Source organism: Equus asinus, chromosome 21 (assembly GCF_041296235.1).
Source record: "Equus asinus isolate D_3611 breed Donkey chromosome 21, EquAss-T2T_v2, whole genome shotgun sequence".
NCBI lineage: Eukaryota > Metazoa > Chordata > Mammalia > Perissodactyla > Equidae > Equus > Equus asinus.
Genome location: NC_091810.1, coordinates 28151259 through 28179021, shown reverse-complemented (window position 1 = coordinate 28179021; position 27763 = coordinate 28151259).

The window sequence follows — 27763 nt, the reverse complement described above, 5'->3', positions numbered from 1 at the left end:
TAAGGAATCCAGGGGCCTTTTAATTTGTTTTTCCACCATCCTCACCTCTTGCCTTCTACCTCATGCTACAAGATGGCAGCTCCAATTCCAGCCATCATATCCACATTTTGGTCCCCAAAAAACATGAAAGAACAGGAGAGAGGCATGCCTCCTTCTATCTTGATTCTACCAGGCTCCTCTTCCACTTATTCACATCACCATGCCAAACTGAAAGGGATACTCAGAGTTTTTATTTGGTTCAGCAATGAGCCCAACTTATATTAGGGGTTTTATGCTAGAGAAACAAGGGAGAATTTATGATTGGTGACAACCTGTGGTCTCTGCCCAAACAACCAAAAGGCAGAATGCTCAGAATGCTCCACAGATACTTTCATCACGTTCCAGGGCCAAGAACATTTGCAGGATTCCTGCCCTCTATATCAGACTCTATTCCAAACACTTTGTAAACATCAGTGCATCTCATTTAGGGAGAATGAGCACCCTAAAGAAGGGTCACAAATAGAACAAGGAACAAGTAGAAATGTGAAAAGAATTACTGTGCTGGGTGACACTCAATTCAGTACAAGGAAGGCAAGTGGAATGATGGGGATCGTGGCAAATTGACAAGCACTGCCCTGCTGAATGTGCCAAGTGGTTCTCAGCTCCCAGTTAGTACAATACATGGAATTGTGAGTTTACCATTAAAAGACATTTCAGATATTTAAAAGAATCCACATATCTGAGTTTTTACTGAAATCTGGATTTTTATGAGAAATATGTTTTTTCTTAATTGTGGTTATAATGTTTAAAAACTATTTGCAGCTTGCCTGTGGACCACGAGTTTAAGACATCTGGCTGAGAATAGTGAGATAACATATCAACTGCTTAAAAATAGATGACCCATCAGACTCTGAAAGTAACCATTATACTGAAAATTATTATCAAACGTGGTAAAAATGGTGCAGGACTTATCATTGTTGCAGATTCATCGAGCATCAGAATGTCACCTTTATTGAGTGTTTCCTGTTGTCAGGTATTATACTGAACTCTTTTTACATTCGTTATCTCATCTGACCCTTAGAAAAGTTTTGAGTTAATTTCTTTTTTTACAGGGAAATTGTGGGCCAGAAAGCTTTAGTAACATGCCTAGGGTCGCACAGCTTGCAAGTGATGGAGCTGGGACTTAACTCTGGCCCTGTCAGATGTCTAAACTCATGTTCTTAATCTTTATTCAATATTGTTTGCTATTTCTACGCCTTTTCTGGAACAACGTAGGGTAGGTTTGCCACAGTATGAAAATAAGAATATGATAAGTAGAAATGCAGAATCTCAACACTTAACTTTAAACACAGAGCCACTCATCAGAGAAACAGCATGGAGAATATAAGCAGGAGGATGAACCTCAGTCTGAAAAGCCTCCAGAGGACCTCACTGCTCGAAACACCATCCATTATCTTCAAACAACATCTGGAGGGCCCTCACACCATTTATCCCATTAAATAAAAAGAAGATTTTGACGGTTACCATTTCATGCCTTTAAATCCACAGTGGAGCTGTGCAACTTATTTAGCACAGGTGTTTAATTGTGATAAATTGGAGAAAGTCCTGGTATTCAATGGTCCTCAAACTAACACTACCATCTGGGTAGAGTAGGGTTGTGGCTTTCTATCAACAAACCTGCTTACAAAATTCCAAGGGCGGTGGCCTATTAGGAGAGCCACAGGGGTAGATCAGGGGTTTGGGCACACATGCAGGGAGCAGAGGATTAAACCTTCCCCAGGATGACAAAATACTGCGGAGGATGAACAGGAAGTTTTTGTGCTTATTATCATTTTGGTAATCTATTTCTTTTTCAATGCAATATTAAATATTAAAAACACTTGAATATCTTGCTAAGCAAGAGATTACATTGCCATTTTGTGTGTTAAGGGAAAGTTATGTTGACTGCTTTTGGCAATCTTTCTGTTTATGAAGAGTGCACAAACGTTTCTATGGTCTGCCACTGGAAATCCATGCACATTTTAGTAAATCAAAAATGGATTAAGAGAGGGACTTCTGCTTCCCACTGATAGCAAGTAACAGGGACTGGATTTTTCTTCTCACCTGAAACAATGAAAAACCAGATAAAATATATGAACCAATGGTTTTCAATACATTGAACATCAGGCTATGAAGGAAACTGACTTCTGAAAGATAGAAGAAAAGGTGAGGGGAGCCTTACAATTGACCCAGCCAACTGACCCGAGAGAACTTCTAGGCCACCATGCAAGGAAGGAGAAACGAGGTAGAAGCTACCGGACTCCTTAGTTGAAGAGACAAAGCTGAGGGTCTTGGGAGACCAAAGCTGCTAGAGCTGGCAGGGTACCGAGGAGGAGGGGGCTGCACACAGAGAGTATTACAGAAAACAGCAGAGAATCTCTCTAGAATATTCAGCAGAGGACTGATGTGTGAGGAAACTACTAGAAACCTGGCAAAGACCACCTTCAAAGATTAGAAAAAATAGTGCATAGCCCCCAGGCTGGATCAAGAATAGGGTCTATTCCCTTCAGTAAGATTAGAAAAACTCATAATTCACAGGACATTGGGTAGAGTGGTCAGAAGAGTCTTACCTTAGTCGTGGGTGACAATCAGCCCTGACTAAACATTGCCCTGGTTCTGCCTAACAAATCTTAAAGAAAGAAAACTGAAAAAAATCAAACTATTTCTAAATGCCTGAAATGCATACCAAAAGAAAGCTCAAGAATATTTATAGGAATATAAAATATCCAACACCCAACAAGATAAAATTAGCAATGCCTTGTATTTTGTCAAAAATTACCAGGAATACAAAGAGGCAGGAAAATAAGACAATAATGAGAAGAAAACTCAAATGTCCAAAACTGAACCAGAACTGACATAGATGTTGGAATTAACAGACAAAGGCATTAAAACAATCAGTATAACTGTATCCTTTATATTTGAAAAGTTAGGTAGGACTTGGAAGATTTAAAAAATGACTCAAATCAAACTTGTGGGAGTGAAAACTATCGTGTCTGAAATAAAAAACGCATTGAATGATATTAGTGGATGATTCAACATTGCTGGAGAAAAGGTAAGTGAACTTGAAGGCGTAATAATAGAATGTATCCAAAGTGACAAGCACCAAGAAAATCATTTTTAAAAATGCACAGGGCATTATTAAGCTGTGGGGCAATTTTAAGCAGCCTAATATATGTGTAATTGGAGCCCTTAAAAAAAAGAGAAGGGTGGGAGAAAAAAATTTGAATACGTAATGTCTAAAAATTTCTAAATTTGATGAAAATGATAAAACCATAGATCCAAGAAACTCAAGAAACCCTCAATACAAGGAACAGAAAGAAAATTACACAAAGGCACATCATAGTCAAGTTGCTTAAAAGTAGTGAATAAAAAGAAAAATCTTAAAAGCAGCCAGAGAAAAGAGATGCATTACAGACAGAGGAATAAAATGAGGAAACAGCATATTTCTTATCGAAAATAATACAAATGAAAAAGGAGGAGAGCAACATCTGCAAAGTGCTGAAAGAAAGAAAATGTCAACATAGAATGTAAGTATATCCAGTAAAAACATCTTTTAAAGATTAAAGTGCAATGAAAGGTTTTCAGACATGCGAAAACTGAAATAATTCCCTATCGGCAGACCTGCATTAGAAGCAATGCTAAAAGAAATCCATTAGGCAGAAGGAAAACGACAGCAGATCATGTGGACATGGACGTACAAAAAGGAATAAAGAGTGCTGGCAATGCTAACTACATGGGTAAATACACAAGATATTTTTCTTATTACTGAAATCTCTTTATGAGCTAATTAAGTGTTTAAACACTTAAAATAATCATAGTGGAGCATGGGGTTTACAATATTTGTAAAAGAAAAATGGATGACAACAATAACACAAAGGCAAACAGGAGAGAAATTAAAGTATATAGCTTTAAGGTTCTTAATATGTGAAATGGAGCATTATTACTTGAAGTTAAACAGTGGTAAGTTAAAGGTACATACTATAAATCCTAATGCAACTAGTACAGTAACCCACCCCCCTCCGAGATTTTCACCTAATGAGCTGACAACATAGGCAAAGTACAATTTTAAAAAACAAACAATTGATCCAAAAGAAGGAAGAAAATGTGGGAAAGGAAACCAAAAAGAATTTACTTTCAAATAGAAAACAAATAGCAAGATGAAAAATTTGAATTTGATCACATCAAATGTAAAAATGCCTTTAATCTCTGATTAAAATGCAGAGATTGTCAAATTGGCGAAAGAAGCAAGAAAGAACTAACTATAAGCTGCTCACAAGAAATGCACTTTAAATATACAGACACACATAGGTTAAAATTAAAAGGATGGTAAAAGATATACCATGCTAACACTAATGAAAGGAAAGCTGAGGTGGCTATACTAATATGGGGTAAATTAGATTTCAGAGCAAAGACTATTTCCAGGGATAAAGAAGGTCATTTCATAATGATAAAGGGGTCATTCAACAGGCAGGAAAAATAATTCAAAATGTTTATGCACCTAATATAACAGAGCTTCAAAGCAAATGAAGCAAAAAGAACTACAAGGAGAAACAGATGAATCCATGACTCTAATGGGAGATTTCAATAGCATTTTCTCAATAATTGAAAATCCCAATCAAAATCCCAGAAGACTTCTTTTGAAATTGGGAAAATTATTCTAAAATGTGCATGGAAATGCAAGGGACCTAGAATATCCAAAAGGACTCTGAAGAAGAAGAACAAAGTTGGGGGGCTGACACTACCTGATTTAAACACTTGTTTAAAAACTACTGTAATCAAGACATCGTAGAATCAGCATCAAATTAAATAAATTAATCAATGGGATGGAGTAGAGATTTCAGAAATACACCTTTGATTATTGACAAATGTGCAGCACAATTCAGTGGGGGAGAAGAGCTTTCCAGGGAATAATACTGGAACAGTTCGATATTTGTATGGAAAATTCTTATCTTGCACTACATCCAAATATTAGCTCAAAGATCTAAATGCTAAACCTAAAACTATAAAAGTTCTAGAAGAAAATATGAGAGAAAATCTTTGTGTTTTCAAGTTAGGAAAACATTTCTTAGGTATAACACGAAAAGCATGATTTGCAAAGAACAACCTGATCAACTGGACATCATGGAAATTAAAGTGTTTCCAAAAGACGCTGTTAAGGAAATGAAAAGATAAGCCACACACTGGGAGAAAATATTTTCAAAGCTCACATCTGATAAAGGATTTGAATTAAAAATATATAAATAATTCTCAAAAATAAGAAAACAATCTCACTTAAAATATGAGCAAAAAATATGAACAGACTCTTCGCCAAAGAAAACATGCAGATGGCAAATAAGCACATGAAATGATAGGAAACATCATCAGTCATTAAGGAGAGGTAAGTTAAAGCCATAGTAATATACCAACACATACCTTCGAGAATGGCTATAATTAAAAGTCTTACCATTGCAAGTGGATCTAAAGCAGCCAGATTCTCATCCACTGCTGGTGAGAATGTAAAATTAAATCTCCTTGGAAAATAGTTTGGCATTATCTTAGAAAGTTAAACATACAATTACCAGATGATCCAGCCTTTCCAGTCCTAGGTATTTACTGAAGGATATCAAAGCACATGTTCATACCCCTACATTCATAGCAGTTTTCTTTGTAAGTTCCAAAAACTGGAAACAATCCAAATGCCCATGAATGGATGAACGAATGAACGAATGAACGAATGCTTATAGAGCCATCCAAAGGAATACAACTCAGCAATAATAAAAAATGAACTACTGATAAATGTAATAACATGGATGAATCTCAAATAATTATGCTGAGTGAAAGACAAGTAAAAAGAGTATGTAGTTTTTTTAGCAAGTGGTGTTTGGAAAATGATATCCACATGCAAAAGAATGAAATCAAACTGTTATCTTAAACCACATACAAAAATTAATTCAAAATGCATCGAAGATCTAAACTTAAGAGAATAAACTACAAAACTCTTAGAAGAAAAAATAGGGGAAAAATTTCATGATTTTGAATTTGGTAGTGAGTTCTTAAATATGATACCAAAAGCACAAGCAACAAAAGAAAAAATAGATAAACTGGACATTATTAAAAATAAAAACTTTTGTGCATCAAAAGACACTATCAACAGAGCGGAAGAGCAACCCATGAATGGGAGAAAATATTGACAAACCGTATGTCTGATAAGGGATAAATATCCCAAATATAGAAAGAACTTCAATTCTCAGCAAAAAACTTGAATTAAAAAATTAAAAAATCAGCGAAGGACTTGAACAGTCATTTAGCCAAAGAAAATATAAGAATGGCCAATAAGCACATAAAAGATGTTCAACATCCCTAATCATTAAGAAAATGCAAATCAAAACCACAAAAGAGTGATGATACCACTTCTCACCCATTAGGATGGATATTGTAAAAATAAACAAACAAACAAAAATAGAAAATAACAAGTGTTGGTGAGGATAGGGAGAAATTGGAACACTGTGTGTGGTTGATGGGAATGTAAAATGGTGTAGTAAGTATGGAAGATTGTATGAAAGTTCCTTAAAAAGTTAAACATAGAATTATCATATGATCCAGCAATTCCACTTCTGGGTATATACCTAACAAAATAAAAGTAGAGACTGGAACAGATATTTGTAAACTTAGGTTCAAAGCAGTATTAATCACAATAGCTAAAAAGTAGAAGCAACCCAAGTGTCAATCAACAGATGAACAGGCCAACAAGATGTGATATATCCATACGATGGAATATTGTTCAATCTTAAATAGGACTGAAATTCTGAAACATGCTGCAACACGGATGAACCTGGAAGACATTGTGATAAATTAAATAAGCCAGTCACAAAAGGACAAACGCTGTATGATTCCACTTATCTGCAGTATGTAGAGTAGTCAAATTCATAGACGCAGAAAGCAGAATGGTGGCCAGGGACTGGGGGAAAGAGGAATCCAGACTCATTGTTTCAAGGGTACAGAGCTTCAGTTAGGGAAGATGGAAGATAGCTCTGGAGATGGATGGTGGTCATGGTTGCACACTAATGTGAATGTACTTAATGCCACAGAACTGTGCACTAAAAAATGATTAAAAATGAAATTTTATGTTACCTATATTTTACTATAGTTTTTTTTAAAGCACATACTGTATGACTCCATTTGTAAAGAATTCTGAAAAATTCAAACCAATCCCTATTGATAGAAAGCAGATCAGTGGTGGCCTGGGGACGTGGGATGGCAAAATATGAAAGAAACAGATTACGAAAGGGTGTAAAGAATCTTTTGGGAGTGACGGAAATGCTCCCTATCTTGATGGTGGTGATGATTTCATGGATGTGCATATATGTCCAAACTTATACAATTGCACACCTTAAACATATAAAGTTTATTATATATCAACCATACCCCAATAGACCTCTTAAAATTGATTAAGAATAAGTATACCATGAATCAAAGACCTAAATGTATGAGCTGAAATTATAAAACTCTTAGGAGAAAACATAAGGGTAATTCTTCACGACTTCGGCTTTGGCAGAGGATTCTTAAATATGACACCAAAACATGAGCAATAAAAGAAAAATAATAGATAATTGAACACCATCAACATTAAAAACTTTTTTGCTTTGAAGGAGACCATCAAGAAAGTGAAAAGACAGCCCACTGAATGGGAGAATATATTTGCAAATCATATAATCAACAGGGACTCATATCCAGAATATATCAAGAATCCTCAGAACGCAATAATGAAAAGTTAAATAACCCAATTAAAAAATGTGCAAAGAATCTCAGTTGACATTTCTCCAAGATATACAAGTGGCTTATAAGCAAATGAAAAGATGTTGGATATCATTAGTCATCAGGGAGATGCAAATCAAAACCACAATGAGATATTGTCACACCCACTAGGATGGTTGGAATCAAAAGATCAGATAATAACAAATATTGGTGAGGATATGAAGTGCATCCAAAATGCTGATGGGAGTGTAAAATGATATAGCCATTTCGGAAAACAAAGTGAGTCTGGCAGTTCTTCAAACGATAAAACACAGGTATCTTTTGACCCAGTAGTTTCACTCCTAGATGTACATTCAAAAGAAATGAAAACATATGTCCACACAAAAACTTGTACTTGAATGTTTATATCAGCATTATTCACAATAGACGAAACAACATAAGTGTCCATCAATGGACAAATGGATAAATAAAATATGATAAAGCCATACAATGTAATATTATTCAGCCTTAAAAAAGTAATGAAGTACTTATATATGCTACAATGGATGAATCTTGAAAACATTATACTAAATGAAAAAAGCCAGTCACAAAAGACTTCGTACTATATGATTCCATCCAGATAAAATGTCCAGAACATGGAAATCTATAGAGATGGAAAGTAGATTAGTGGTTGCTTAGGGCGACCTACGTGTGAGGGTATGGGGGGGATTGGGTGGTGATAGCTAAAGGGTATGGGCTTTCTTTGTGAGGTGATAAAAATGCTCCAAAATTGACCATGGTGATGGTCGCATACATCTGTGAATATCCTAAAAACTATTGAATTGTACACTTTACATGGGTGAATTATATGGTATTTGAACTACATCTCAATAAAGCCACTTTTCAAAAAGGAATAAGTAGACTTGCATGTTAACATACTCATGACAGAACTTGGTTCTGTCTCTCTCTCTCTCTCCAGTAGGAGATGATCATCATGATAGTTTCATCAGTCAGGATGTGATAGTTTATGCCGTGGTAACAAACGACCCTCATGTCTCAGGTTTAGAATAATAAAGATCTGTTTTCACTCACATGTCCATCATTAGTTGACTGGGAGCTCAGTTCTTTCACCTTCATTCCAGGATCCAGGCTACTGAAACTGCCATGAAATGGAACATTACCTGGAAGAAGGATAAAGAGAACTCTGGAGGGTCTCACTCTAGTAACAAAATGCTCTGCCTAAAAGTTCGTCCTGTTGCTTCTGCTCTCAACTCATTGGCTGGAAGTAGTCACATGGCCTCTCCCAACCACAAGAGACCATAAAATTCACCTGGACTTTATCCTGAAGGCAGAGAGCTGGAAATGTGACAAACAGTGCTGATATCTGCCACATAGGTAATATTCATTAAAGGTTTACTACATATCAGAAGCTATTCTAAACCCTTGCATGTATTATCTCAATGATTACTCACCAAAAAACAACTTTTGAAGTTGATGCTATTATTATCATCAACACCACCAATATTTTACAGATGAGAAAATTGAGACATGGGAGACATTCGTAAGGTCAGTTAAGTAACTAGTAACTGGGATTTGAATCCAGACACAGACACCAGAGCCTGTGTTTTGGACTTCCATAAAATATTGCCACATGGCATTCACATATTTCCCTTCCTCTTAGACACACATCTACCACAAAGTCCTAGAAGGTGTAAGCATGCTGCACTATCATACATTATGAGGACAGGTTAGAACTCAGGTCTCCAGGCTTCCATCTGCTCTCTTTCTAGTACATGGACAGTTTTCCCACTGTCCTCTGCAGAGCCCTTGGTTCTTAGGCTCATTTCAGGCCTGCTGAGGCCTCTGGAAGCTTCAAACAGAGCAGCTCTAGTTCATCCTTTACGCTTCCATTTGATTACACTTATTTCTTGGCTGACAAAAAGAAAGTTGGGACAATTGTATTGTCCCACTCACAAATCTCCATTCACATGAAGCTAAGAGAAAAACCCTAAGGAAGAACAGCCTCAAGCAAATGGATAAATCAGCTTCTTTTTCTATTTCTGTGGTTAAAGATGCTTACTTCTATGTCACAGTACAGGCAAATGTTTTGATAAACACTGTTATTATGTGAAGCACTGACTAAAGCAGATCCACCTTGGAAAAAATAAAAATACATAATTCATACAAGGGTATCATTAAGTGTAGGAGTTATCAGTGAATTATACCAACAAGGACATAGCTCAGGAAAACCAGGTTTTAGAGTTTGAGAAATGATGGCTTTGACCTTTCAGTACAGCAGGTTATTCAAATTTGGGCTTTACTACATTAGTGCTAACTGATCATCTGTAAATTCTAGCATGGTGCCAGCCACATGGAAGATGTTTAATGATACTTGTTGAATATTTACTTGAGTGAGTGAATACTGGGGAATAATCGGAAGCAAGCATTTTAGTGTCACCAGGAACAGGAGTAAGCTGTGTGTATAGGTGCGCAAATCAAGCATAATACTAAAGACACTACACAATCCTTGTGTTCTCGTTCCCGCACCAGGTTCGTTTTTGCCTGCTACCCAGAAAGCCAAACATGGAGACAACGAGATTGCAGCAGAGAGAGGGTTTAACGGCAAGGCAGCCATGAAATAAAGCAAGAGCATGAGTTTCAAACCTGCTTCCCCCAAAATAGGGCCTCAGGAATATTTATGGGATAGGGGCAAAGTGGTCTGAAATGTGGAGGTAGGTGATTGGACACGGGGAGAGGTGAGGTAATTGATGATCTGTGCAAGCGTAGTCAGACTCCATGCCTCTTCACAGGACCCATGATCACAAAATGGAGGAGTTAGCATGATCTGAGGGTGGAGTTTTTAGGCTCTTGACGTCAAAAGGTCCCCTATCGGACATTTGCATGGGCCCAGTTAGTGGGTTGGTGTTCTCACCTGGCCTGGAGTGGACAAAGGGGTTCTAACTGCTGAAGAACAGCTCACACACCCATTACCATGGCGAGCCAGGCTCCAGGGAGATGTTACCTATAGGAACCTAGTGGGAGTCAGCTTATTGCCTAAGCAGCACAGTTAACAATGGGTGGGTTAAACAGCTAAAAGCTGTAATCAGTAATGGCAAAAAGGGAAAAACCCTTTAGTTCCCAGCTACTTAATCATTGATGGCTAACTCCCCGCCACTTTTAGTCCCTTCTATTCTTTGGTATTCCTCATTCTTGAGGCATTCGGGACGACAACTGATCTAGCTACTTCCTGCTGAATTGGGGCATGGATCTGGGTTAGAGGAACGAAACTGTTTAGCACTCATTTGGAAATATTCTCCTGTTCCCAGCTTCATGTTGACATTTTCATATTACTAGAATTTTGTATCTTGCTCAACAGTTTTGGAATATCTAAAAGCATATTTTATAATCAAGTGTCCAACCAGAAAGATAAGAAGTAAGACAACCCAAATTTTAACAGTCCCTGAAAAATAGACCTAATCCCAGTGGGGTCTCCATCTGATCTCCAGGTAGAGGGAGACATCTGGTCTCAGTTCCTGACAGTCTTGTTTCACTGGACATGCATCAGAGACTGGAGCAAGGAGCCTATCTCCTGATCTTTCAGTTGTCATTGATGACGGCCATCAGCACAGACTCTCTGCCTGGGGGTCATCACATTCCTGAGGAATTCAAAAGAACAAAGTTATCAACTTATAGTTGCTGGGAGGGTCCATAAAATCTATAGAGCATGTCTGGGTTAGTTTATCAGAGGTCACTCAAAGTTACAGTACCGTTTCTTTTCTGCAATATGGCTTCCCTGATGTCAACCTCGTGTTGAGCCAGTATCATTCATTTGTTCTTTCCAACAATACGGATCCCGTTAATGATTCTAAGTCAGAGCAGGCATTTGAACAGGTTAATATCAAATAAGAAATTTGGACTGTGTTATTGGCATCAATTGGTAGAGTAGGTGCCCACTGGGAGAAAAAATGAGGAGCCTTCCCCAAACGGCATGCAAAAGAGAAGCATCTTTTTCAAGTTCGTGCTCCCAAGTCTCCCCTTAGCAGTGGGAACTAGTATAATATGATAATAACCTCTTTCTAGGGTGGCATCTTAAAAGGAAATGAGCTTCCCAGTTCTGTGACCTTTCGGAAGCAGAATCCCAGCAGGTATGGGAGTCTTGGCGAACACCCTCCAGCAGTGTGAAATCTTTGAAGAGACCCAACTTTGAAGAGTGCCTTCCTACTGTTATGGTGGACATGCATACACAATTAGGGAGAAAACCACGGACTCTGATTTCTAAACCCATCTGAACTTCCCCCTAGACCTCCCCTTTGATAGAAGCCGCCCAAAGTCCTTTTCAGAGGCAGCAAGAAGCCACAGGAGAAAGCACATTTTCATCAGGCTGTTATTATAGGAATGCTGCCAATGGGAAAAATAATGGGCAAAGAAAGAAAATTCTGATTGTCCGATCAAGAGGCCTGAAGCATCTGTGGTTTAGGCCAAGAGATGGAAGGGGAATTAAATGACAAAATAAATCAAAGATGTCTTCAGCTTACAAGGTGTTTGAAAGGGGAAGACTGTTGCTGGCTTGTGCTGTCCCAAGGTTTTCCCCAAGTAACGTATTCAGAGTTGATTTTTAGCTCATTATTGCAGTTTTCTTTCAAGTGCTTTAAGAGTCACAATTCAATTCAACTTCTCTCTCTCTTTTTTTTTCCTCCAGTGGTAAATCAAGCATTCTGTATGGGTCCTATCTATAGTTTTCAGTTACCGTGGAGCCTTTCCCCTGACAATGTGAAAAAAGGAAGACTTCAAAAGATTTTAGAATCAAGGGGATGTCACCTTTCATATAGGGAAGGAGAAGGAGTTCAAAAATGGGCTAGTTTAGGGCTGTCCATGAGAATTACAAATAATGCAGTCCCCAATGCTGAGCATATGGGAAAACCATGATAATTTCACTAATATTGCTAACATTTATCAAACATTGCTCTGTTCCGGGCACTCTGTAGCAAGTTTTATATTCATAATCTCACTCAATTTGAATGAGAACCATGGTGGTCTGCTTTCTAAAGGATTCTATTCAACTAAAACAGCTTTTCAAACAGGAAGTAATTTAGAAATTGTCTTATGGTTTACAGATGTTCATTATTAATGTAAGGTGCATGTCATGGGGTCATATTTTAATGTATCAACCAATGTGTTTTTCATTCTGGGTAACTCATTTTTATCCTCTGGCCATTCTCCATGGAAGCAAGTTCAGAGAGGGCTCATTGCCTTGAAGAATAGTTATTACAACAGAAAAGCAGAAAAACGAGTTTTTGAGCTTCAAAAGCCCTGCAGAGCTGATAACATAAACAATAGATCTGAGGGAATAATGATGGCAAGGAAGCATCTTTTCCACCTCAAGGCCGGAAGCCCGGACCTTCTTCCCTAAGGCCCTGGATTTAACAACTGCGCAGGGCGCAGTGGAACCCTCGGGTTAATTTGGAGGGATCTGAGAATTTAGAAGACCTGTGCTTCCTTCCATGATCCACCTTCGGGAAATGACCACGCACAGCTCCTGCACTGTCAGAACCATCTGGGACTTTTAAAGTAGAGCCAGCAGGAGGGGCTATCCAGGCAGATGAGCCTGAGGCGTCATCAAAGATTTCTCTGGATTTCATTTGGCTCCAGGATAAGCCAAATGCTTCTCGTATCTCTAGATGGAAATAGCGGAATGAAGCCAACCTGGAAGGCACCAGGGTTAGGATGGAAACAGAAGAGCAACGATGAACTACCATCTCCAAGAGTAATGCGGACACTTCAGCACATGCTAGCTTGAAATTAATCCTTCACTTCCTGAAAGAGTGAGCACTTGAAAGAAGCACTGAGCTGGGCTATAGAAAAGTAAGAACAGCTGTGTTTCTGTGCACTTGGTATCCACACCTACACATATTCCTGGTTCCCACGCTCGCTCAGTGCTCAGGGAGGGTACGTGGAAAGGAATTAGGCAACTCATCCATTGACTCCTGAAGCAATTTAGGCAAATTATGTTACCTTTCTGGGTTTCAGTTCCTTCATCTGTTGAGCAAGAGAATTAGGCTGAAAAAAAGTTCTGTGGAAATACCTCAAGGGCTGCCCGGAAAATCAGTGGAGGTCATTTTGTGGGGTGTCCTTCAGAATTCCTGTGCACCAACCTTCAAGTAGGGCAGCTCGATTTTGGTCTAATTTGGTTTCTTTCTGTCTTTCTTTATGTATTGGAACCCAAGAACTGAGAGCAGTTTATCATTCTCCTCATTTCATGGCGTATGTTCATCATGGGGTGGTTCCTGACCTTTTCTGATTTCACTTTTTCTCTTTCTCCCTAGTCTCCACTCCTACTTTTGACAGTAATGTGGACAACCTCACATACCTCCAGAAGCTCCTTTTATAGCCTATCTATATTGAGGATTCATGTAAAATTTATTTTGGAAAAATACAAAAAAGAATGACTCTGATTCTACATAAAGAAATTTAAAAACCCCTTGATTAGTTAATGACTTCTAAGGTCCTCCCTACCTTCTATATCCCAGGAAGATGCTTTGGGGTAAATTGTGAGCCTGACCCCAAAAGATATAAGTCCTAACCCCTAGTACTTCAGAATGTGACCTTATTTAAAAGGAGAGTCCCTGCAGATGTAATTAGTTAAGATGACATCACACTGGAGTAGGGCGTTCCCCTCCTCCTATAGGACGGGCATGCTTGTAAGAAGGTGGCCCGGTGAAGACAGGGACACACAGGGGGAGAATGCCACGTGATGACAAGGACAGAGACTGGAGTTATGCAGCTGCAAGCCAGGAACACCAGAAACTGTCAGCAAACTCCCAGAAGCTGAGAAGAATCAAGAAAGGATTCCACTACAGGTTTCCGAGAGAGCATGGCCCTGCTGACACCCTGATACCTTGATCTCAGACGGCTAGCCTCCAGAATTGTGAAACAATAAATTTCTGTTGTTTTAAGCCAGCCAGTTTGTGACACTTTGTTATGGCAGCTTTAGGAAACTAACACAGAAGGGAAACAGGAAATAGAAATTTACAGATACGATAACTCTGCTTCTCTGTTCCTGGGTGAAGAGGAATTGTTCCGACAAGCCCCGCACTCCTTTCTTTCTTTGTTACATTTACTTTTTCACCCTTCTTCTCTCTTCCTATTTTTTTTTTCACAGACCACACTACAAGATAGATTGCTGCAAGATAGAAGAAGCCATTTCAGGTTTTTTTTTTTTTCAACTTTTCTCCTCAGCTCCAGACAATCTCACTAGAGAACTGTATCTATAAATGTGCACACTCCCACACACGACAAGAGGTTGTCTCATTCTCCAGGCGTTTTTTGCAGTCAGTCCCTGGAGCAGGATTCCAGAATTTGATCAACTCCTGCTATCTTAGCAACTGTTTCTTGATGGTTTCTGCTTTGGTGACATCGCATGTTTGATTGCCACCCTGTTGAGATAAAACAAGTGTAAATTCTGTGCTGGAAGGCTCCAGTTTGGAAAGCCCTAGTCCCACGTGGAAAAAACAGCAATGGAATGAAAACACCATGGTTCTGGGAGGTTGCCACGGCCTGTTCTCTTGTGCTGATTATTTATATGGTAGGGCAGATGGAGGCCCAGTTTTCAGAATATGCATAACTCTACTCTGGGTTTTCTCAGTGAATACTTATCTAGTCCCAGCATTCAAGTGGGTTAAGATATTTTATTTAGATTCATTTATGCACATATACATCCATACATACAGTCAAAAATATTTATGGAACACCTGCGATGTGTGAGGCCCTATGTGCCAGAGATATAGCAGTAAATAAAACAGAAAAATCCCTGTCCTCATGGATTACATATTGATGGAGGAATATGAGACAATACGCAAAATAAATGAAAATATATATGATTTTAGAAAATGATGCTATGAGAAAAAATAATGCAGGAAAGAGGAATGACAAGCTCCTGAAGGAAGTGAGCGGTCTGCAATTTTAAACAAGATAGTCAGGGAAGACGTCACTGAGTAGGTGACATTTTGAGCCAATAAGCTTTGCTGTTTCCTGCTGGGCAGTGGAAATAGTAATGAGCTTAGAACTGGAAACCCTGAATTCAACACTTGTTATAAACTGAATTATGAACGCCCCAAATTCAAATGAACATTTGAATCCTAACCCCAGTATCACAGAATGTGATTGCATTTGGAAATAGGGCCTTTAAAGTGGTAACCGAATTAAAATGACATTAGGTGGACCCTAATCCAACATAACTAGTGTCACAAGAACAGGAAGAGACACTAGGGATACACACGCACAGAAGAGAGACCGTCTGAGGACACAGCAGTGAGGTGGCCATCTGCAAGCCAAGGAGAGGCCTCAGCTGACATTTTGATTTTGAATTTCTAGTCTCCAGAACCGCGAGAAATAAATTACTGTCTAGGTTTAAGCCACCTAGTCTACGACATTTCATTACGGTAGCTCGAGCTGACTAACACAACTCTGATCCGACACTTGCCAGACCGCCTTCTTCACGTCTACACCTGGATGTTTGGCCTCTCAAACCTAACACATCCAAACTGAGCTCTTCATTTTCGCCCTCACCAATCCCACTCCACCCACAGACTTTCCCATCTCCCTTGATTTCAGCTCCAACCTTCTAGATTCTCAGACCAAAAATCTCACAGCCATCTATGGCTCTTCTCTTTCTGCGAAAGCCTAAATCCAGTATGCCAGGAAGTCCTGCGGGCCCTGCCTTCAAAGCATGTCCAGATCCAGTTACATCTCGCCACCTCTGCTGCTACCATCCTCTTCAAATCTCCAACATCTCCCACCCAAATTTCTGCAGTAGGCTCCTAAGGAGTCTCCCAGCTTCCATCCTTGCCTTCTTTTGGTCTACTTTCACAGCAGCCGGAGCAATCTGTCTAGCTCAACTTCAGCTTCTCCAGGCCACCAGCCTCCAATCAGGGCAGATGTGAAGTCTTCCCTTTGTCCACTCTTAAGCTTTCCCGTTCCTCTGCCTGCCTTTGAATCTCTGTCAAACACAAGTTTTGGGGGCTGACTCCCTTGCTGTAGGAAGCTCTGAATAAAGAGCCTTTGCTTGTCCTCATTTGGGTGGCCTTCCTTTATTTTCACAACGTTCATGTTTAAAACATTTGGTAATGACGCAGACTGGTTTTATGGACCACACAATACTTTTTAACTTTATCTTTGCTCCATAAAGTGCTTATTTTGAAGACTGGAGCTTTCTGGATCGAAATAGAGAGAACATTAAGTGTAGATAACTAAGCAATTATCGGACTAGATAGAATTGTTTGATCTTCTTTTGTATAGTTCCCTACCAGAGGATCATACTTAACCCATCTCTGGAATTCTCCTAAAATCTAAGCTGTACCTAAGCACATTAACCATTTCAATATTTCACTCTGATGACCCTCTTCTCTTTCTTTTCTATTTATAGCAATTTCTATTTTGTTGCAGTTCAAACTTACATACAGTTGTCTCCTCAGTAGAGATGGAAATCAGCATATTCTCTGTTAAAAGCCCTTTGGACACTTGAAACACAGTTAAATTGGTCATTGCATTTATTTTTTAAATATTGGAAAACATTTGCTTCCTTCATTTTTTCCACATAATTAGTGTTTCCTAATACAAAATTCCCATGAAACTTGTTTTGGGATCATTGCTGCCTGTGATTTTTATCTACTTACCCACACAAAGCATCCTACGGTTAAACAAGTATAGTTGCAGAACTTCTCAGAACCTAATTGCTAATGTGTGTAGTGAATCCTAATATGCATAGTGAATTTTTAAGAAGTGGAGATAGTTACATGATACTGAAGGATTCCTTTTCTTATGGAGTATCTTTGTGTTAGTGTTTCATGTGTTCTAATCTCTATGTATTGTCATGACTCTGGTAAATTCTTCCAGGTTCTTCCCATTTAACAAGCCTTATCCCAGAACAGTATTTGGCTTGTTTGTTAGAATACTAGGAGTGAGTAGTTGAAGGCAGAAATCAGCCCATCCTCTTATAAAATAGCAACATGTCATAAGTAATCGTGTGTTGATCTGAGCATTTTTTGTGGGCTTATATACAAATCAATTACTTTTATCTTTAAAATATTTAAAAACACACTACATCTTGCTTGGGTGTGGAGAAGAAAAGTATCAGTGCTTAAAAAAACTTCTGGCATAACTTCTTTATTTCATTTTCCTGCTAAATAAGACCTGCTATTTTAACACATTTTAATTAATGTGGAGCCCAAGATGGTGCCATGCACAGAGATGTTTAACATTATGGAGCTCTTTAATATAACTTTGATCCACTCAATTTTAGATACTACAATCCTTAGTTGGTTCTTGCTTATTTGAAATGCACGTTGTTAGTTTCTCAAACTGCCTCTCTGCCTGCCCTCTTATTTCATTTGGATTCTCTTCCTTTGTTCCCTTTATGTCTTTAGCTTTCTTCCTGAGTACTTGGAACTTGAAGTAAGATGCTCATGCTGAATAAATAGATGCATTTTTGTGTTGTAAGGGAGGAAGACATTTCCTCTACCCACTCTGGGTCTTTCTGGCCAGACAACGAATTAAGTTCACATGAGACAGAATAACAGGAGAAAATTAAACAAAGCTTTATAACATGTATACATGGGAGAGGCTTAGGCAAACTGAGCAATTTGCCAAAATGGCAGAAGCTCTCCCCTTAAATACCCTTCTCAGCTAAAGGCAAATGAGGATGTTGGGGGTGAGGGGAGTCAGTTATGGGAGATCACCAGAAAAGCACTGTAAACAAGAGTAAGGTTACTATGCAGATTTAAGTACTTGCCTTCTGAATTGATTAACAGTTTCTAGAGATAAGGTTATCCTCCCTTCTTCCTGGTACAGAGAGGGAGACACCTTTACAGATGGAGATTTCCTTTACAAATGTAAATGTCTCTTAACAAAGGATAACTTCTACTTTTCAGAGCTTCTCTCATGTCTGCAGTTTTTAAAAGTAACCAGCCCAAAATAATCCCCATGCCAAAGAGACATATCTTGGAGTGGCCAATTCCAGTCCCCCACAGTGTCCTTTTTCAATTTAGCAAGATCAGGATTAAGGTGGGTCAATTACTATTAGGCAAAAATCCAATGCAGTTTATGGAAAACAATAACCTCATTTTTGTATAGTGCTTTATAATTTTCAAAGCACACTCACAAGTATTACTTCACTGGGGTGTAATAATTGAGGTTAGAGCCTTAGCTTCAGGGTCAAGGCAGAGTTGGAGTTTGAATCCCGGATTACTACTTAACTAGTAGTCTGACCTTGGGTAAGTTTCTTTCACTTCAGCTTCCTTGTCTGTAAAATGGAGCTAATAATATACTACAAATTGTTGTTGCGAGGACTAAGTGACATAATACAGAAAGTTTTAACTCAATATTTAGTACATACTATATACTAAATGTTCAGATATTTAGGTAGTGGTGGTGGTGAGAGCTTAACTGCCTTGATAGAAGAAGCACAAATATTAGATCCATTTTGAAAATATGCGTATCGATGCCCAGATGGGTTAAGGGAGTTACTCAAGACCATAGAGCTAATTAATGAAAGAGTCAGGCCTGGAACTTGACCTCATTAAGTCGAGTTTAACAATTCTCACACTTCAACAGGGGTAGTGGAATATTTGTCAAAATACATGTTCTCTATACATATATACACATATATTTGGAATATATATATATTTGACACCTTATAAAATCCCCTCCCACATTATCCGGATCAACCCATATTCCAAGAACTTTAATCAACAGCCAGAACAATTAGTTGCTTATAAGATATGATATAAATATTTGAAAGATGCTCCTTCTCCAAAGTATGAGGTCACTATAACTGTTATCTGTGTTCCTAACATCCATTTCCTCTTCTGAAAGTAGCACCTTGTCCTCTGTTTGGAAATCTAGAGGTCCCCAGCAGATTAACATTAAAGTGCCCCACCCTCCAGTGGCACAGGACTAGAAGAGTGTCTGTGTGACTGGATTTGGCAAAACTGTCCCTCTGAATCTTGAGAATGATCCAAATAATGAAATCAGTTGACCTGTATTCATCCTGACCTTGGTGCTTTATAGAGACTCATCATTAGTTGCCACTCCCTGGATCCCTGGGACTGCTTTGTGTATATTCTTTCTGAAGCCTGGTTTTTTATTTAGTTTTACTCTTGATTTTGGGGCCTATGACTTATGTAAAAAAAAAAAAAAGCTTAGCCATAGTCAGTTTCTTGTACAAAGAATTCCAGCTCACAGTAGTATGCCAGTGCCACAAAAGTGATACAAAACAACCCCAGAGCTAAATGGTAGACAACAACAAGTATTTATTTCTCATTCACACATCTGCAGGTCAGCTGGGATTCAGCTGATGTAGGCTGGACGCAGCCCAAGCTGTAGGTTGGGTCCAAGTCAGCTCCAGGGGTCTCTTAACCTCCTTGGACTAGTGATGTGTTCTTCTCATGGCAAAAGGCAGGAGGTCTAGAGGGCAAGCCCAATCACACAAGCACATTTCAAGCCTCTGCTCCCATCTTGTCTGCTAATATTCCATTGGTTAAAGTAGGTCAAGTGGACAAGCTCAAAGTCAAAGGGTGAAAATATCCCTCATGGAGATGGTCCAGCAGCAGTGAATGGTTGCTGAGCAATGATCTAATCTACTGCAGACTGATTTGCATTTGAAAGTCATCCCTTTCTGCTAAGGAATTTCCTTTTAAAATGCAAACACTACTGGAGAAGAAAAACAGGAAGTCTCTCAATTCACAATCTACCTTAACTTTGTTTTTTTGGTTGACCAGTATGCAGTGTCCACAGACAGCTAAGAAGAATCTCTTGGTGAAACATCCATGAATCCATGTTACCAAGCGAGGTGGGGGTTCAGGAGAAAGAGAAGCCTAAATTCATGCTAGAGAGAAGAGGCATGTGGAAATCCAGGAGAGCAATTCTTAGGGACTAAGAGAAAAGGTAAATTTCACTAGATATGTTGGGTGCCCCGCCTATAAAATAAATGAGGGAAACAAAACAAGCTTACAGAGTCCTTAGGTTTGCAAGATTGGATCCTCAATTTAGGGCTTACACAGAATGGCTCAAATATTATTTTTATTTCCCCGTGCTTTGCTGGAGCTACCCTTTCAATCTGGAGTTAATTGTTATACAAAAATTGGATAAAGTCTTGTCCATGGGAGAGCTGAGTAAATAATTTTTGATTCTGATTCTGGGAGACCATATTCCTTTCAGTCCCTTCTGGGTTTTAATTTCTCAATTGTATTTTAGATGAGGTCATCAGAGCTGCCAGGCTGGGTCATGCCATGAAATACACATAATTTATAAGGCTCTAAGGTTTAAGGAAGCTTCCAAGGAGTGTTAATTATTGTATCAGTTGGGCTTCAAAGGAGTGGGAGAAGTAGAGAAGTCATCCCCATTTCTGAAGTCTAAACTTGTCGACAAGTGTTAAAAAATGTGAGTATGTGTGAGAGTTTGTGAGTATGAGTGTGAAGGCGGGGGAGTGCTTCCCATGTAACTCTGTTTGGATATTTAGGATATAACTGGAATATAAAACAGCCACATTTGGACAGAGCACAATTCTACTCCCAAATGTATCAACATCCTTTAACTACACTCTCATGCAAATTAGGTCAAAATATGGCTTAAAAACCAACTGCTCTCAGAATAAAGGATATTTTCCCCAAATCCATTTTAAACAAAATGAATGACATACACTCTGTAAAGGGAGATGATTGACATTACATACTCCATGAAATTTTCTTTTTCAAAATCATAACACTTTATAACATAAAGAGATAGTGATTATATTGTATACTCCCCAAACTTAAAAATAAAAGAAAAACACTACTGGGAAAACAGAAATACTATGTCCTACAAAGAATGCAATTAGGCAGAGCTAGATTAGAGAATCCGCAGAACATAAGCCACAGAGCTGATTATCTTGAATTTAATTTGCTGCTTTTGATATTTTCCTCCTGCATTTTGGTAATTCCACAGAGATCAGCCTGCAGCAGCTTCATTTTTCAATTGGTCTATTTAATTTTTTTTTGTTTTTTTTTTTGCATCAAGCATAGTAAAACATAACTACCCAGACCTATTATCAGTCTTCCAGCTGCCTTGTCATTTCCCGCAGGAAAAGGACAATATGGTACTTGACATCTAGATCTTCTCACTTGGGGTCGGTGCGGACCAAATTTCTTTTAAATGGGGCACTTGAAGTGAAGTTTTGCAAACACTGGGATTTGTCGAGGATGAATCCAAACTTGGTGGATGGAATAAAACATCTCTGTGTGCCTTTTCTGTCTCGTGAAATGCCAGAGTTTCAAATAAAGTACCAAGAAGCTATAAATAATCAAGAGGTGTCATTTTTTCACAGAAAGCCACAAATTATTATGAGGGGTGGCATTGGTAACTTTGTAACTATTTAATCCTCTATACAATTCATGAATCCCATTGTCCCCTCATCGATGTGTATTGACTCTGTCTGCCTCATGCCCAGTGGTATGCAGATTTTAGCTTCCTTTATATTTTTCTCAAGAAATTTCATTACATTTAAGATATCATGAATATATGTTGCCTTTAGCACAGATTCAAGGGGGAAGGTGGAAGGATTCTCTCTACATACAGACCCCACTCTTGCATGAAACTTCCTACATTCTCAAGAGTTTGAAGTTCTCTAAAGCTCAAGTGTTCCCCGCCCCCTCTTTTCCACATCATTCAGCCTTGCTTCTCTTTATTTAATAAACAATTGAGCTTTGAACCCTATAAATGGAGGTGTTCAATAAAACAGAAATGTACCATACTGAGCTTGACAATTGACTCTTGTTGCTTGAAGAAGCCCTTTTTGGTCTCGCCATCCTATTTCCTCCAAAACCACAAGTTTTTCCTCTAATCACAAAGTAGTTATGCCCCAAGAAGTAATTTGGTCATATAATGTCGCTTAACTTTTATGAAGCACTTTTTTCTTCTGAATTTTGGCTTGGAAAAGAGGTTGTGACAATGATATATTTGAGGAGAGGGCGGGTTGGAGTTTCATTAGTGAAATTCTAATTTTAGATGCTAGTAGCCAGCGTATTTACTGTTCTTTTGAATATCAAACACTATAGAACTTTAAAGAAGCAGTAGGCAAACAAGAAAATCTTGTCCTGCTAGTGATATTTTTTCTTACAATATTATATCCTGTGGAAAGTGACTTAAGACTTCTACTGGAGGGGCCAGCCTAGTGGCGTGGTGGTTAGTTCATGTGCTCCACTTCAGTGGCCCAGGCTTCTCAGGTTTGAATCTGGGGTGCAGACCTACACATTGCTCATTAAGCCATGCTGTGGTGGCATCCCACATACAAAATAGAGCAAGATTGGCAACAGATGTTAGCTCAGGGCCAATCTTCCTCACCAAAATAAGTCAATAAATAGATAAATACTTCCACTGGAAAGTCATAAGACTAATTCAATACCACCAATTCTTGAATCTGAAGGAAATAAGCTATATTTTTTACTATGGTCACTTTTTTTAGACCAAAGGTAAATTAGAAAGGTAATCTAGAAAATAATTTGACTCTGTTATAGCTAGATACCACATAGAAGGCAATCCTCTTGCATAAAGTGAATTTGCTTTTTACAATGAAGTGGTTTTTTTTAAAAGTCTGAGCTATTTTTTTACTTACATTTTTAAATTACTACCTTATGCATATTTAAATTGCTTCTGTAATATTATATGTTAATTTCAAATCATTGTTTTTATACTCTCACGTTTTATAAAATGAGTTTATTCAATCTCTTCCTATGATCTTCAACTCTAGATTCTTTGTCATTACTAGAACTACTTTTGAGTCATCTAAGGCAGTTTTCTGACAACTTCATTTCTCTCTGAGTGGTTTAAGACTTTTTAAACCTATGTATGAGGCTGTCTCTGGAAATTTTATCTCCAGAGACAAGTACTCTTTCACGGAACCTGAGGAATGTTGGTTTCTTATTCATCCTGTAGGTGTAAACTCATGCTCTGCAATTACTGAGTGGCCTTTTAAGTGATCTTAGAAAGCTTGTTTATAACAGGCATCCCATGCTTGCAATTGTGAGGTCCAGCATGCCAGAATAATTACCAAATCTGTGTTAAATGTTTTGTCTCGCTTGTTAACAATTCTATCTTGTAACCTCTGTTACAACTAGTATTGCTTGAGGTCATTTCTGACTAATGCAGATCTTCAGACAGTCCTTTGTTTGATCCAAAAAAAGTGATTGAGAGATATAGTAAATAGAATAACGTCCTTTTCCCCAAAGATGTCCTTATCCTAATCCCCATATTTGTAGATGTGTTAGTTTATATGGCAAAAGAGAATTAAGGTTGCTAATCAGCTGATCTTAATATAAAGAGATGACCCTGGATTATGCAAGTGAGCCCAAAATAATCACAAGTTTCTTAAAAGTGAAAGAGTAAGGCTAAAGAATTAGCCAAAGAGAGGAGATGACAAAAGAGGCTGGAGAGATCTGAAACCTTAGAGGTTCTCTGAAGTTCCCTTGCTGCCTTTGAAAATGGAGGAAGGTGGCCATCAGCCAAGGCATGAGGGTAGCTTCTGGAGCCTGGAACAGCCCTCAGTTGACAGCCAGCAAGGAAACAGGGACCTCAGTCCCATAACCACAAGGACCTGATTCTGTCAACAACCTGAATGAGCCAATGAGGCTCCCTCTGAGCCTCCTGAGAGGAATGCAGCCATCTTGACAGTGGGGTTTCAGCCCCCGGAGGTCCATACTTCTGACTACAGAACTGTAAGATGATAAATTTGCTTTGCATTAAGCCACTAATTCTGTGGGGGGTTGTTGTGGCAGCAATAGGGAACGAATATAAGAGAGTACCTGTCATGTGAGCGACTTTGTAAGGACTTGAGTCCCAGGTGGACACTTGCTTTTTGGAGGGATAATTTAGGCAGAGAACTCACACCTTACTTTTAGCGTATATAGCATATCCTGGTGGTAAGCGATTCCGCCATGCAATTATCACGTCGATAATGCATAAAGAGCAAATGCTCAGCTGATTAGAAAGCATGGCCCACTTCCTTCTTCTTAAAATGAATAGCACTCACTCAATTCCTGAAATGCCAAAAAAGGAAGAATTTGTCAAGTGACAGGATGGGTATTTCTAGAGTCAACAAAAGGTGATTATTTGCAACAACAAAAAAAGTTTTAAAAGAGAGGGGATATATTCATTTTTCTAGTGTCTCATTGTTCTACTACCCAAGGATTTGGGGCCAAGTTGTTGAATTTCAAAGTTTTTATCAAAATACTGCCATTACCAAAGAATAACACAATTTCATATCACTTTAAAATATGCAAAGTGAAGAAAACGCCAGGTATACTGAGGAGAAGCCTGTGGTTGTACATGGCCCACGTGCGGGATGCAGAGTGTGGCCAGCAGTGGGAGGGGTTGAGGGAGTGGGGGTGAGGCCTAGGTCATGGTGAATCCTGGGTATCATTCTTGGGAAATGAAACTTTTTCTGAAGGGATCCAATCCTGGGCTTTACGTAGGGGATGGACACGCTCAGATTTGAGTTTAGAAGGATTGTTCTGGAGGACGTAATGAAGTTAAAGCTACTGCTATAGTCTAGCTCCCACCCACTCCAAGAAAGCCATGAAACTGGTGGGAGCAGGGATAGAAGCACAATAATAACAACTTTCATAAATGTGTATGTAATCTTTTATCCCATTCGCTCCTCACAATGATATCCAATTTATACCTGTGGAAACGGGCTCTGAGAGGTAACACCCCTTCCCCCAGGTCATAAAATCGAGGGGCAGAGTACTAGCACCGGGCCTTTTGAAACAAATTAACACCCTTTCTGTGCTCATGGGATTGGCCTTTGTACTCCAATCCTCAACCCATCTGAAAAACAGTCAGTGATTTTGTCTATGCCCAAAGATTATAAGACATCAGAACTGTGTTTGAGCTCTGAGTTCCATTTATTAATATAAGCAAAGCACTTTTGAACTCAGAATGGTAAAATTAGTCTTTTTGCTCACTGCTCTGATCACACTAATGAAAATTCATAAAAACAAAAATAAGTGATTTTATTTTACAAGTAACAGGAAAAATGATCAAGTCCGCTTTATTTTTTAGAAATTATGAAATCAGTTCCTATTTATTGAGCACTTAGCCTGTGCCAAGTTAAACACCACTCTTAACGTAGACAGAATGAGATGACACAGTCATCCCATTTTATTGGAGGAAAACAGAGGCCCAGAGAGGTTAAGTAACATGCCCAAGGCTACTCAGCAAGTAAGGACAGCATCAGGGCTTGAGTCTAGGAATTTCTATCCTAAAAGTTCTTAACCTCCATGTCACATTGCCTAAAGTCTGAGAAGGAGGTAAGTAAAGGGGATATGCAAGAAAGTAAATGTCAAAGCAACTTTTTGGTGATTTACAGGATGACTTATAACATAAAAGGAACTCAAATTTTCAGCATAAACTTGAGTTCATTGATTTCTTTGAATATACTCGAGGGAGTACATGAATCTAGGAAATTGCGTATTTCTCTAGAGAAACGTTTCATAATTTTTGTCAGATTCTGAAAGATGTATGAGACCCTAAATATGCAAAAGCCATCACATCAAAAGCCAAAAGATGGCTCATCCCTGAGCTTTGTTCACCTGCTGGCCTTGGAGTCTGGGTGCTGGGAACATGGTGTTACCCTTGGGTACTAATAATTGCCTGTGGCCCGGAATCGAGATGGATCCGCCCTGCCTCTAGGCAGAAGTCCCCCACAGCAACGCTCCTGTGTCATGGACCTTGGATCTTCCTTCCTCCAGTATCTCCTCGCCGGCTCATTCCTCCCTGATCTGAAGGATTCTTTGGTAAAACAGGAAAAAAATAGAATAACTCTGTTAGCCTACAAGCAAGCCAAAGCTATGCTGTAAAAGATGGTCAATATTTCAAGAAGTGCATTACTGTTGTAGATCCTTTGCCCCCAAATATCTGAAAGATTTAAGTCTGCTGGGTGATAGGCTAATATAAATACCATGAAGCAGGAAGGAGTGGAGGGGAGATGGAGGATGGACTAAGAGATAACAGACTCCCATGGGGCCGCCTGTGGTGGACACTGGAGGCACAAAATGGTGCCCCAAAGGGAAAGTCAAACAATACTTGCCCCATCCTCCAGATTCCGTGTTTGTGACTGCCAAGAGGTAAGACAGTTTTCTTTCTGGCATGGACTGCACCTTCAAATATTGCACGAAAATAATGAGTATTTAAGATTCCAGAAACCAGTGAGTTCATTCCAGAGAACAGCTTCGTTGGTTCAAAGGCAAACAAAGTTAAAAAATACAGAAAGTTTCTCTCTGCCACTGGAAACTACTGATAAAGTCGATTTTAGACCTTGTTAAGGTAGAACAGAGGATTTTTTTTTCTCCTGTTTTGATTACTTCAAAAGGCCACCAACGTTACAGACAGCCCTTAAACTTGATCTATTAACTTTCCCTGGGAGCATAACAGCCCAGCAAACAGTGCCTCTGACAGCCTGCTTTCTTCCGTGAGTGCTGTGTGGCTGGTCAAAAGGGACCCTTGGGGCTGAGGATTCATACCAGGAAGAAAGAAATATAGGCTGCCAACAGGCCACTTTGAAAAGACAATAAGGAAAATGACAGGTGCTGAATTTTATTTGTGTATCCATCATTTCACAAACGGGTTCCACTATTCCTGTTCACTTGCCGACTCTTTCTTTGATGGTTGCTATTTTTGACCATTTACACATTTTCTTTCGCCACCAGGCAGGGAAGCATTTTAATTTTTAGCTCCTTTCCACTCTCAGTTCTCCAAGTATGGCTTCAAGATCTGACAAATAAAATTATAGTTTTACGTCATTAACTTCAAAGCTAGCATGCTAGCATGCCTAGGTCAAAAAAGTTTACCAAAAAAAGGAAAGGTCTCCTGGAATGCATTTGCCAAATTTTCTTTGCTCATCTGATATGGAGAATAGCACACCAGTTGCTTATTACCTATTTTCAAGAGTCTAACTTAGATATTTAGTTTTAGAAACAAAATGAGTCTTAGAGATCATCTTGTCCAT